Source organism: Oryctolagus cuniculus, chromosome 16 (genome assembly GCF_051225735.1).
Source record: "Oryctolagus cuniculus isolate XC-2025 breed Fujian yellow rabbit chromosome 16, ASM5122573v1, whole genome shotgun sequence".
Taxonomy (NCBI): domain Eukaryota; kingdom Metazoa; phylum Chordata; class Mammalia; order Lagomorpha; family Leporidae; genus Oryctolagus; species Oryctolagus cuniculus.
Window position 1 is genome coordinate 15,800,757 of NC_142882.1, and position 10,377 is coordinate 15,811,133.

A 10,377-nucleotide genomic window follows, 5' to 3' on the forward strand; every position below is an offset into this window, starting at 1 on the left:
TGCTCAGCTTTCCTTGGAATTCTGGACTTTACCTTATTTCCTACATTTTATCCACAATTTGAATGTCAGGAAAATTGTTACTTGTTAATTATATGGGAAGAAATATATTTATCCAATCATTTCTTCAGTTGGAATACATTATTTTTTAGTTTTCAATATTGAATTAACTAATAAAGTGCCATTTCAGTTTTGTTCCTTCATATGAAGTATTTTCAGTTTCAAGTTTTCAGTGTTTCATCTTTAGTATAAAGGTACTTTTCTATTTTGTCACACTGTGTTGTATGTATTATCTTTACACATGAATTTAAAATTTTCTCCTGTGGTCTAAAAGGTGTTGCTTTCCCATACACCCCTGACTAAAATTGGATTTCTGATCACAGAGAGTACTCACCTGTGGGACACTAATAGATCTGGTACAAAAATTACTTTGCGGATGTCTTCTATTGAGTCATTTTATGTATTTTTTAGACAAGTTTTATTCAATAAATATAAATTTCCAAAGTACAACTTTTGGATTATAGTGGTTTTTCCACCATAACCACCCTCCCACTCACAAACCATCCCATCTCCTACTCCCTCTCCCATCACATTCTTCATTAAGATTCATTTTATTTTATTTTATTGACAGAGAGAGTTAATGAGAGAGAGAGAGAGAGAGAGAGAGAGAGAGTGAGAGGTCTTCGTTTTCCGTTGGATCACCCCCCAAATGGCTGGCATGCTGTGCCAATCTGAAGCCAGGAGCCAGGTGCTTCCTGCTGGTCTCCCATGTGGGTGCAAGGCCCAAGCACTTGGGCCATCCTCCACTGCCTTCGTGGGCCACAGCAGAGAGCTGGACTGGGAAAGAAGGAATCGGGACAGAACTGCCGCCCCAACCAGGACTAGACCCCGGGGTGCCAGTGCCACAGGTGGAGGATTAGCCTAGTGAGTCACAGCACTGGCCCAGATTCATTTTAAATTATTTTTATATACAGAAGATCAGCTTAGTATATACTACATAAAGAGTTCAACAGTTTGCACCCACACAGGCACACAAAATACAAAGTACTATTTTAGTACTAGTCTTACCATTAATTCTCGTAGTACAACACATTAAGGACAGAAATTCTACATGGGGAGCAAGTGCACAGTGACTCCTGTTGTTGATTTAGCAATTGGCACTCTTATTTATGACGTGAGTGATCACCCAAGGCTCTTGTCGTGAGCTGCCAAGGCAATGGAAGCCTCTTGAGTTCAAAAACCCTGACCTTATTTAGACAAGGCCATAATCAAAGTGGAAGTTCTCTCCTCCCTTCAGAGAAAGGTACCTTCTTCTTTGATGGCTCGTTCTTTTCACTGGAATCTCACTCACAGAAATCTTTCATTTGGGTCATTTTTTGCCAAGGTGTCTTGGCTTTCCATGCCTGAGAAACTCTCCTGGGCTTTTTAGCCAGATCTGAATGAGTTAAGGGCTGATTCTGAGGCCAGAGTGCTGTTTAGAGCATTTGCCATTATATGAGTTTGCTGTGTATCCTGTTTCCCATGTTGGATCATATCTATTAAGTTCTGTACTATGACAAAGTTAGTAGAAAACTTGAAGACTGATGAATATATACTTGTAAAATTCCCATCTTATTATAAGCAACTGGAAATATACTAATGCAAAAAGTCTGAGTGAATGTTATGAGAAAAATGTATTTCACACTGATACAGGGTATAACCTGTGTAAAACATGAAAATATTGGGCAGGGAATGAAGCTCATCACAAAGGGTGACAAAGTGAAATAGAGATTCTTGTCTTCCCATAAGAACTGAATGTCAGACATAAGATGGAACTGTGATAAGCAAGGCAGCAACATTGAATGAGGTAGTGCACGCATCAGAATAGATAGGCACCTCTCTAGACAGATCTGGACACTGGAAGTCATGGTCCTGTGTTCCAACAGTCTCTTCCAGGCCAAGGCCCCCAGAACTGTATCAGGGGATGTGCTTATGGGGTAGGCACAAAAATCTTGGTGCTTGTCCTCTGCCTTTGAAAGACCTGGGAGCAAATGGAAAAGTCTATGGAAAGCAAAACAAGGGTGAGGACTTCAGATTTCATGATCTTCTTTCCTCCTATACATTTCAGAATTGCCAATAGGGACAGAACATGCGCAGGCACAAACATACACTGACATGCAGTCACAGTCGTACCTAACACATACACACAACCTTGAGCTTACAAGATTTCTGGCTTGAATATAAGAGTCTGGTTGTGTCTCTTTCTGTAGACTTTCTCTGTGGATATTTAGTTTGGCAGCTACTGACATATTTTCCAGTGAAGTGTGCAAGGGAAGCAGAAGTAGGCAGAGAAAAATCAGAGATGATGGCATGTCAAAATCTCCCCAACATAGAGTCAGAGACCAGAGTCTCAGCTGAAATGGGGATAACATGGGGTAGATGCTACCTGCAGTCCACCCTCTACAGGGAGAACTGATCTCTGTGTAGGGCACAGCCAAATCCCAGGATTTCTGTGTCCTCAGCCTATAGAATATGCATGACAGTCTAGTGAACCAGCCAAAAACACAGCTAAAAGACAAAGAGAGACATTTCTAAGTCACAGTACTGAGACCTTGCCTTTTTGTCACTGTGGTCAGAACAGGTCTGACCTCTTGGTCATTTTATTGCTTTCTCCCTCTCTGTCCCAGGAACTCATGGAAGCACCCTGCCCTGATGCTCTGCACCTATCACCTACATTTTGTTGAAAAAACTGTTTAGAAAAATATATATTTTGACTGGCTCTCCTCCCTGGCCTCTATAATTTCATCATGATTCAATAAGTGTTTAGGGACCACAGAACCCTCAGAAAGAAGCAAGCAGCTCTGCAAACTGTGTGCACAGAGCTCCTAACGCTGTTGTTTCAGTAGAATGTTCATGGTATTTGCATAGTTTGAAAGAATTGATAATGTAATCAACAAATACCCAATTATAGCCTTCCATATGAAGCCTTATCAAGAAGATGAAGTGAGAACATCAAGGTGCACCCCAGGAACTCTATCCACTATTGTCTCCTATCACTTCCAGGTTTACATTACCCTGCTGGATTTATAAATGGCAGAGCACATTCCAGATAAAGGTACACTTTCATCTTTCTCACCTGCCCCTGCACAGAATTAATCCACTCACTCATTATCCTGATTCTTTATTGATGGTCAGTATTCTTCACTGCAAAATTTAGCAGGTTATCTTAAATTTTAAGCAAACTAGAAATTTCTAATGTTTTAACTGGGAGAAAATGCATCTCCTTAATGTTTTGAATGCTCACTTGAGTGTCCTTTTAAAGAATAGCTGTAGTTTTTCTGATTATTGTAGTAGCTGTGTAAATGTGAAGAGTTTGGGATGAGTGTACTCATCGGCAAAGCACTTAAACTGCTAGAGTATTTTTTCACCATTTACTACTATTAAACATCATAACCAAGTTTCAGAAAACATGTATTTTTAAAAATTGATATAAATAATTAAATGAATATGAAATAGATGTTTAAGAAAATAGTCATTAAAAAGCAACATAAGGAAAAAGTCATATGTTAAACATACTTTACTGGCTATAGCTTTGTAAGTTATATGTGCCCAGAAATTTAACTCCACATATTTATATTTAAGTATTTTGTTATTTGTATAGTAGGGTCTTGCTTCTTCAGTATCTCCACTATTTTCAAAAACTTTTCCTTTGCATGTCACTTATTTTGGGGAGTGTCTTTTTTCCCTAAGTTTCAGAAAGTTGACTAAACATGAGTAAATAAAGGCTAAAAATTTTTACTAAAATAAACATATATATTCACTACAGTTTCCTAAGAACCACTCTGCACTCAGAAGAGCTGAAGGTACCTACCCAAACATATATTTTTACAAGAATGCTCAGAACAATCTGTTCATAACACTGAAAGTGTGGAGACAACAGAAATAGACATTTGTGAATGAATAAATTGAGTGTGGGAAATCCGTAAGAATGAATGTTATGCAGCTATAAAAATAACGAAGGATACCTGCTATAAATTGGATGAATTGAAAATGCAATGCCATCTAAAAGAATTTAGATCTAAGAGGTCATATGTTATCTCATTCCATTGCTAGGAACTGTCCAGAATAGGTAAACCCATAGCAACTAAAAGAGATGAATGGTTGCATGAACCACATTCATGGAAGCTTGCAAGCAGCTGCTTGGTGGAGAAATGCTTTGAAAATGGGTGATGTAAAGGGCTTCAATCTACACAGACATGAAAATTGCAAAAACTTGTGAAAATATTTTATGCAAAATCATTGTAGAATGTGATTGTGGAAGTATTATAATACCACTTTCTTGTACAATACTTCATTGATTCATATTGGGTATATGAATTTCAGCAAAATAGAAACATCATTCTTTTTTTGTTAATAAACTTCATACTTTATTGATATTTCCTCAGTTGTAACCAAGTATCATTTTCTTTTTCTTTTTTTGGTGATTATTGGGCTTTTTTTTTAACTTTTACTCAATGCATATAGATTTAAAAGTACAGCTTATGGATTACATTGGCTTCCCCCGCCAATGACTTCCCTCCCACCCGCAATCCTCCCCTTTCCCGCTCTCTCTCCCCTTCCATTCATATCAAAATTCATTTTCAATTTTCTATATATACAGAAGATGACTTCAGTATACATTAAGTAAAGATTTCAACAGTTTGCACCCACACAGAAACATAAAGTGAAAAATACTGTTTGAGTACTCGTTATAGCATTAAATCTCAATGTACAGCACATTAAGGACAGAGATCCTACATGAGGAGTAAGTGCACAGTGACTCCTGTTGTTGACTTCACAAATTGACACTCTTGATTATGGCCTCAGTAATCACAATAGCCTCTTGTCATGACGTGCCAAGGCTATGGAAGCCCCCTGAGTTCACTTACTCTGATCACATTTAGACAAGGCCATGGTCAAAGTGGAAGTTCTCTCCTCCCTTCAGAGGAAGGTACCTCCTTCTTTGATGACCTGTTCTTTCCACTGGGATCTCACTCACAGAGATCTTTCATTTAGGTCCTTTTTTTCCAGAGTGTCTTGGCTTTCCATGCCTGAAATACTCTCATGGGCCTTTCAGCTGGATCCGCATGCCTTTAGGGCTGATTCTGAGGCCAGAGTACTGTTTAGGACATCTGCCATTCTATGAGTCTGCTGTGTAACTCGCTTCCCATGTTGGATTGTTCTCTCCCTTTTTTGTTCTATCAGTTTGTATTAGCAGGCACCAGACTTGTTTATGTGATCCCTTTAACTCTTAGTCCTTTCATTATGATCAATTGCGAACTGAAATTGATCACTTGGACTTGTGAGATGGCATTGGTACATGCCACCTTGATGGGATTGGATTGGAGTCCCCTGGTATGTTTCTAACTCTACCGTTTGAGGTAATTCAGCTTGAGCATGTCCCAAATTGTACATCTATCTCTTCCCTCTCTTATTCCCACTCTTATATTTCACAGGGATCACATTTCATTTAAATTTCAACACTTAAGAATAACTGTGTATTAATTGCAGAATTAAACCACTCATATTAAGTAGAACAGACAAAAAAATACTAAGAGGGATAACTTATTAAGTTGTTCATTAACAGTCAGGGCTATGCTGATTAAGTCACCGTTTCTCATAGTGTCCATTTCACTTCAACAGGTTTCCATTTTGGTGTTCAGTCAGTTGTCACCGATGAGGGAGAACATATGGTATTTGTCCCTTTGGGACTGGCTTACTTCACACAGCATGATGTGTTCCAGATTCCTCCATTTTGTTGCAAATGACTGGATTTCGTTGTTTTTTTTTTTTACTGCGGAATAGTATTCTAAAGAGTACATATCCCATAATTTCTTTATCCAGTCTACCGTTGATGGGCATTTAGGTTGGTTCCAGGTCTTGGCTATTGTGAATTGCGCTGCAAAAAACATTAGGGTGCAGACCGCTTTTTTGTTTGTCAATTTAAATACCTTTGGGTAAATTCCAAAGAGTGGGATGGCTGGGTCGAATGGTAGGGTAATCTTCAGGTTTTTGAGGAATCCCCTGTCTGACTTGCATAGTGGCTTTATCAGTTTGCATTCCCACCAACAGTGGATTAGTGTCCCTTTTTCCCCACATCCTCGCCTGCATCTGTTGTTGGTAGATTTCTGTATGTGAGCCATTCTCACCGGGGTGAGGTGAAACCTCATTGTGGTTTTGATTTGCATTTCCCTGATTGCTAGTGATCTTGAACATTTTTTCATGTGCCTGTTGGCCATTTGGATTTCCTCTTTTGAAAAATGTCTATTGAGATCCTTGGCCCATCTCTTAAGTGGGTTGTTTGTTTTGATGTTGTGGAGTTTCTTGATTTCTTTGTAGATTCTGGTTATTAACCCTTTATCTGTTGCATAGTTTGCAAATAGATTTTCCCATTCTGTCAGTTGTCTCTTCACTCTCCTGACTGTTTCTTTTGCAGTACAGAAACTTCTCAATTTGATGCAATCCCAATAGTTGATTTCGGCTTTGACTGCCTGTGCCTCCCGGGTCTTTTCCAGAAACTCTTTGCCTGTGCCAATATCTTGAAGGGTTTCTCCAATGTTCTCTAATAACTTGATGGTGTCAGGTCATAGATTTAGGTCTTAATCCATGTTGAGTGGATTTTTGTGTAAGGTGTAAGGTAGGAGTCTTGCTTCATGCTTCTGCACGTGGAAATCCAGTTTTCCCAGCACCATTTATTGAATAGACTGTCCTTGCTCCAGGAATTGGTTTTAGATCCTTGATCAAATATGAGTTGGCTGTAGATGTTTGGGTTGATTTCTGGTGTTTCAATTCTGTTCCATTGGTCTATCCATCTGTTTCTGTACCAGTACCATGCTGTTTTGATTACAACTGCCCTATAGTATGTACTGAAATCTGGTATTGTGATGCCTCCAGCTTCCTTTTAGTTGTACAAGATTGCTTTAGCTATTGAAGGTCTCCTGTGGCTACATATGAATTTCAGCATCATTTTTTCTAGATCTGAGAAGAATGTCTTTAGTATCTTGATTGGGATTGCATTGAATCTATAGATAGAAACATCATTCTTTCCTGTGTGAAACTGGAATAAGAACTCTAAACAATGGCCAAAGAGAAAGTAGTCAAACGATAGGGGACACATTTATAGAATCATTCGTATGTAACCATGAAAACTACCTACATATGTGATAAAGATACCGTTTCAAAATAGTTAGGATGTAATTATTTAATAAGAGGTTTATGAACAATACAGTGTCCAAAGAGAAGACTGCTCAAGGATAAGTTGACTCTTCTATTTGGGAAAGAAATTCTACTTAAATTTTTTTAACTTTTATTTAATGAATATAAATTTCAAAGTACAGCTTATGGATTACAATGGCTTCTCCCCCATAACTCCCCTCCCACCCACAACCCTTCCCTTTCCCGCTCCCTCTCCTCTTCCATTCATATCAAGATTCATTTTCAATTCTCTTTATATACAGAAGATCAGTTTAGCATATATTAAGTAAAGATTTCAACAGTTTGTACCCACATAGAAACACAAAGTGAAAAATGCTCTTTGAGTACTAGTTATAGCATCGAATTGCAATTACAGCACATTAAGGACAGAGATCCTACATGAGGAGTAAGTGCACAGTGATTCCTGTTGTTGACTAAACAAGTTGACACTCTTGTTTATGGCATCAGTAATCACCCTAGGCTCTTGTCATGAGCTGCCAAGGCTATGGAAGCCTTTTGAGTCACCGACTCTTATCATATTTAGACAAGGTCATAGTCAAAATGGAAGTTCTCTCCTCCCTTCAGAGAAAGGTACCTCCTTCTTTGATGACCTGTTCTTTTTTTTTTTTTTTTTGACAGAGTGGACAGGGAGAGAGACAGAAAGAAAGGTCTTCCTTTGCTGTTGGTTCACCCTCCAATGGCCGACGTGGCTGGCATGCTGTGGCAGGTGCACCATGCTAATCCGAAGGCAGGAGCCAGGTGCTTCTTCTGGTCTCCCAAGGGGTGCAGGGCCCAAGCACTTGGGCCATCCTCCACTGCACTCCCGGGCCATAGCAGAGAGCTGGCCTGGAAAAGGGGCAACGGGGACAGAATCCGGCATCCCAACTGGGACTAGCACCTGGATGCTGGTGCTGCTAGGTTGAGGATTAGCCTGTTGAGCCTCATCACTGGCCAACCTGTTCTTTCTATTGGGATCTCACTCACGGAGTGAGGCCAGAGTGCTGTTTCTACTTCTGCCATTCTATGAGTCTGCTGTGTATCTCGCTTCCCATGTTGGATCGTCCTCTCCCTTTTTTATTCTATCAGTTAGTATTCACAGACACTAGTCTTGTTTATGTGATCCCTTTGGCTCTTAGTCCTATCATTATGGTCAATTGTGAACAGAAATTCATCTCTGGGTCTAGTGAGGTGGCAATGGTACATGCCACCTTGATGGGATTGAATTAGAATCCCCTGGTATGTTTCTAACTCTACCGGTTGGGGAAAGTCAGCTTGAGCATGTCCCAAATTGCACATCTCTTCCCTCTCATATTCCTGCTCTTATATTTAACAGTGATCACTTTTCATTAAGTTTAAACACTTAAGAATAACTGTGTATTGATTACATTATTCAGCCAAAAGTATTAAGTAGAACAAACCAAAAATATACCAAGAGGGATAACGTATTACGTTGTTCATTAACAGTCAGGGCAAAGACTGATCAAGTCACCGTTTCTCATAGCGTTCATTTCACTTTAACAGGTTTCCTTTTTCGTGCTCAGTTAGTTGTCACCGATCAGGGAGAACATATGGTATTTGTCCCTTTGGGACTGGCTTATTTCACTCAGCATAATGTTTTACAAATTCCTAACAGGGATCACTTTTCAGTTAAAATTATAACACCGAAGAATAATTGTGTGTTAATTACAGAGTTCACCAATAGTACTTGAACCAAAAAATGCTAAAATGGATAATGTATTATATTGTACATCAACAGTCGGGAATATGGCTGATCAAGTCACCATTTCTCATAGAGTCCATTTCACTTCAACATGTTTCCTGTTTGGTGCTCAGTTAGTTGTCACCGATCAGGGAGAACATATGATATTTGTCCCTCTGCTTCTGGCTTAATTCACTGAGCATAATGTTTTCCATATTCCTTCATTTTGTTGCAAATGACCGGATTTCATTGTTTTTGACTGCTGTGTAGTATTCTATGGAGTACGTGTCCCATTATTTCTTTATCCATTTTACTGTTGATGGGCCTTTAGGCTGATTCCAGGTCTTAGCTATTGTGAATTGAGCTGCAATAAACATTAAGGTGCAGACGGCTTTTTTGTTTGCCAATTTAATTTCCTTTGGTTAAATTCCAAGGTTTGGAAAGCTGGGTTGTATGCTAGGGTTTTACTCATGTTTCTGAGGAATCCCCTGTCTGACTTGCATAGTGACTTTACCAGTTTGCATTCCCACCAACAGTGGGGGTTAGTGTTCCTTTTTCCCCACATCCTCGCCTGCATGTGTTGTTGGAAGATTTCTGTATGTGATCCAATCTCACCGGAGTGTTGTGAAATCTCATTGTGGTTTTGCTTTGCTTTTCCCTGTTTGCTAGTGATCCTGAACATTTTTCCATGTGCCTGTTAGCCATTTGGATTTCCTCTGTTGAAAAATGTCTATTGAGGTCCTTGGCCCATCTCTCAAGTGACCTGTAGTAGCACCTTGACAGTAGGCACTCCATTTTGTAGCACTTGAGACTCCATTCTGGGAAAGCACCCCTCCCCCCCACTGTGAGACTCTGGTCTGAAACTATGATCTCAAATATTCGGACAATAGCAGTACACTACATCACCCTTGGCAGAGCACAAAAACCCCCTAGCATGATTGCTCAAGCTTGAAAGTAGAAAGGTTGCACCTGGGTTAATGATAAATATGTGATTTGTCTATGTCTTACCTATAATTTGGATTAATGTCAAGATCATAATTGATAATTGTACGATTGTAACTGGTATTGTCAAGATTATAATGGATATTAATTTCACTTAGCACTTTTTTTATGTTGACCCCAGTAACTATGTACTCTCTTTTGATTTTAGCAACCGTGTATCCCCCCTCCCGATTCTGTGGTTTTTGCCTTTATAAACCCTGTGCTTTAGTTCCTCGGGGCTCCTCTGTTCTTGCACGTTCAGAGAGCCCCAGCATGCTGGATCAATAAATCCTTAACCCTTTGCTGATTGCATGAGAGAGTCTCTTGGAGTCATTCTTGGGGGTGGCAGACATTTTTTTAAACTCTAACAGACCCTCTGTTAACAAGAGCCAACAGGAAATACAGGATCCCTTCCCTCCCGGCCTGCCTCCGCCGAAGCCACCGCCCTGTGGGGCTGGATGCTGGAAGAGTCCTGGGTGTGTGTGGAC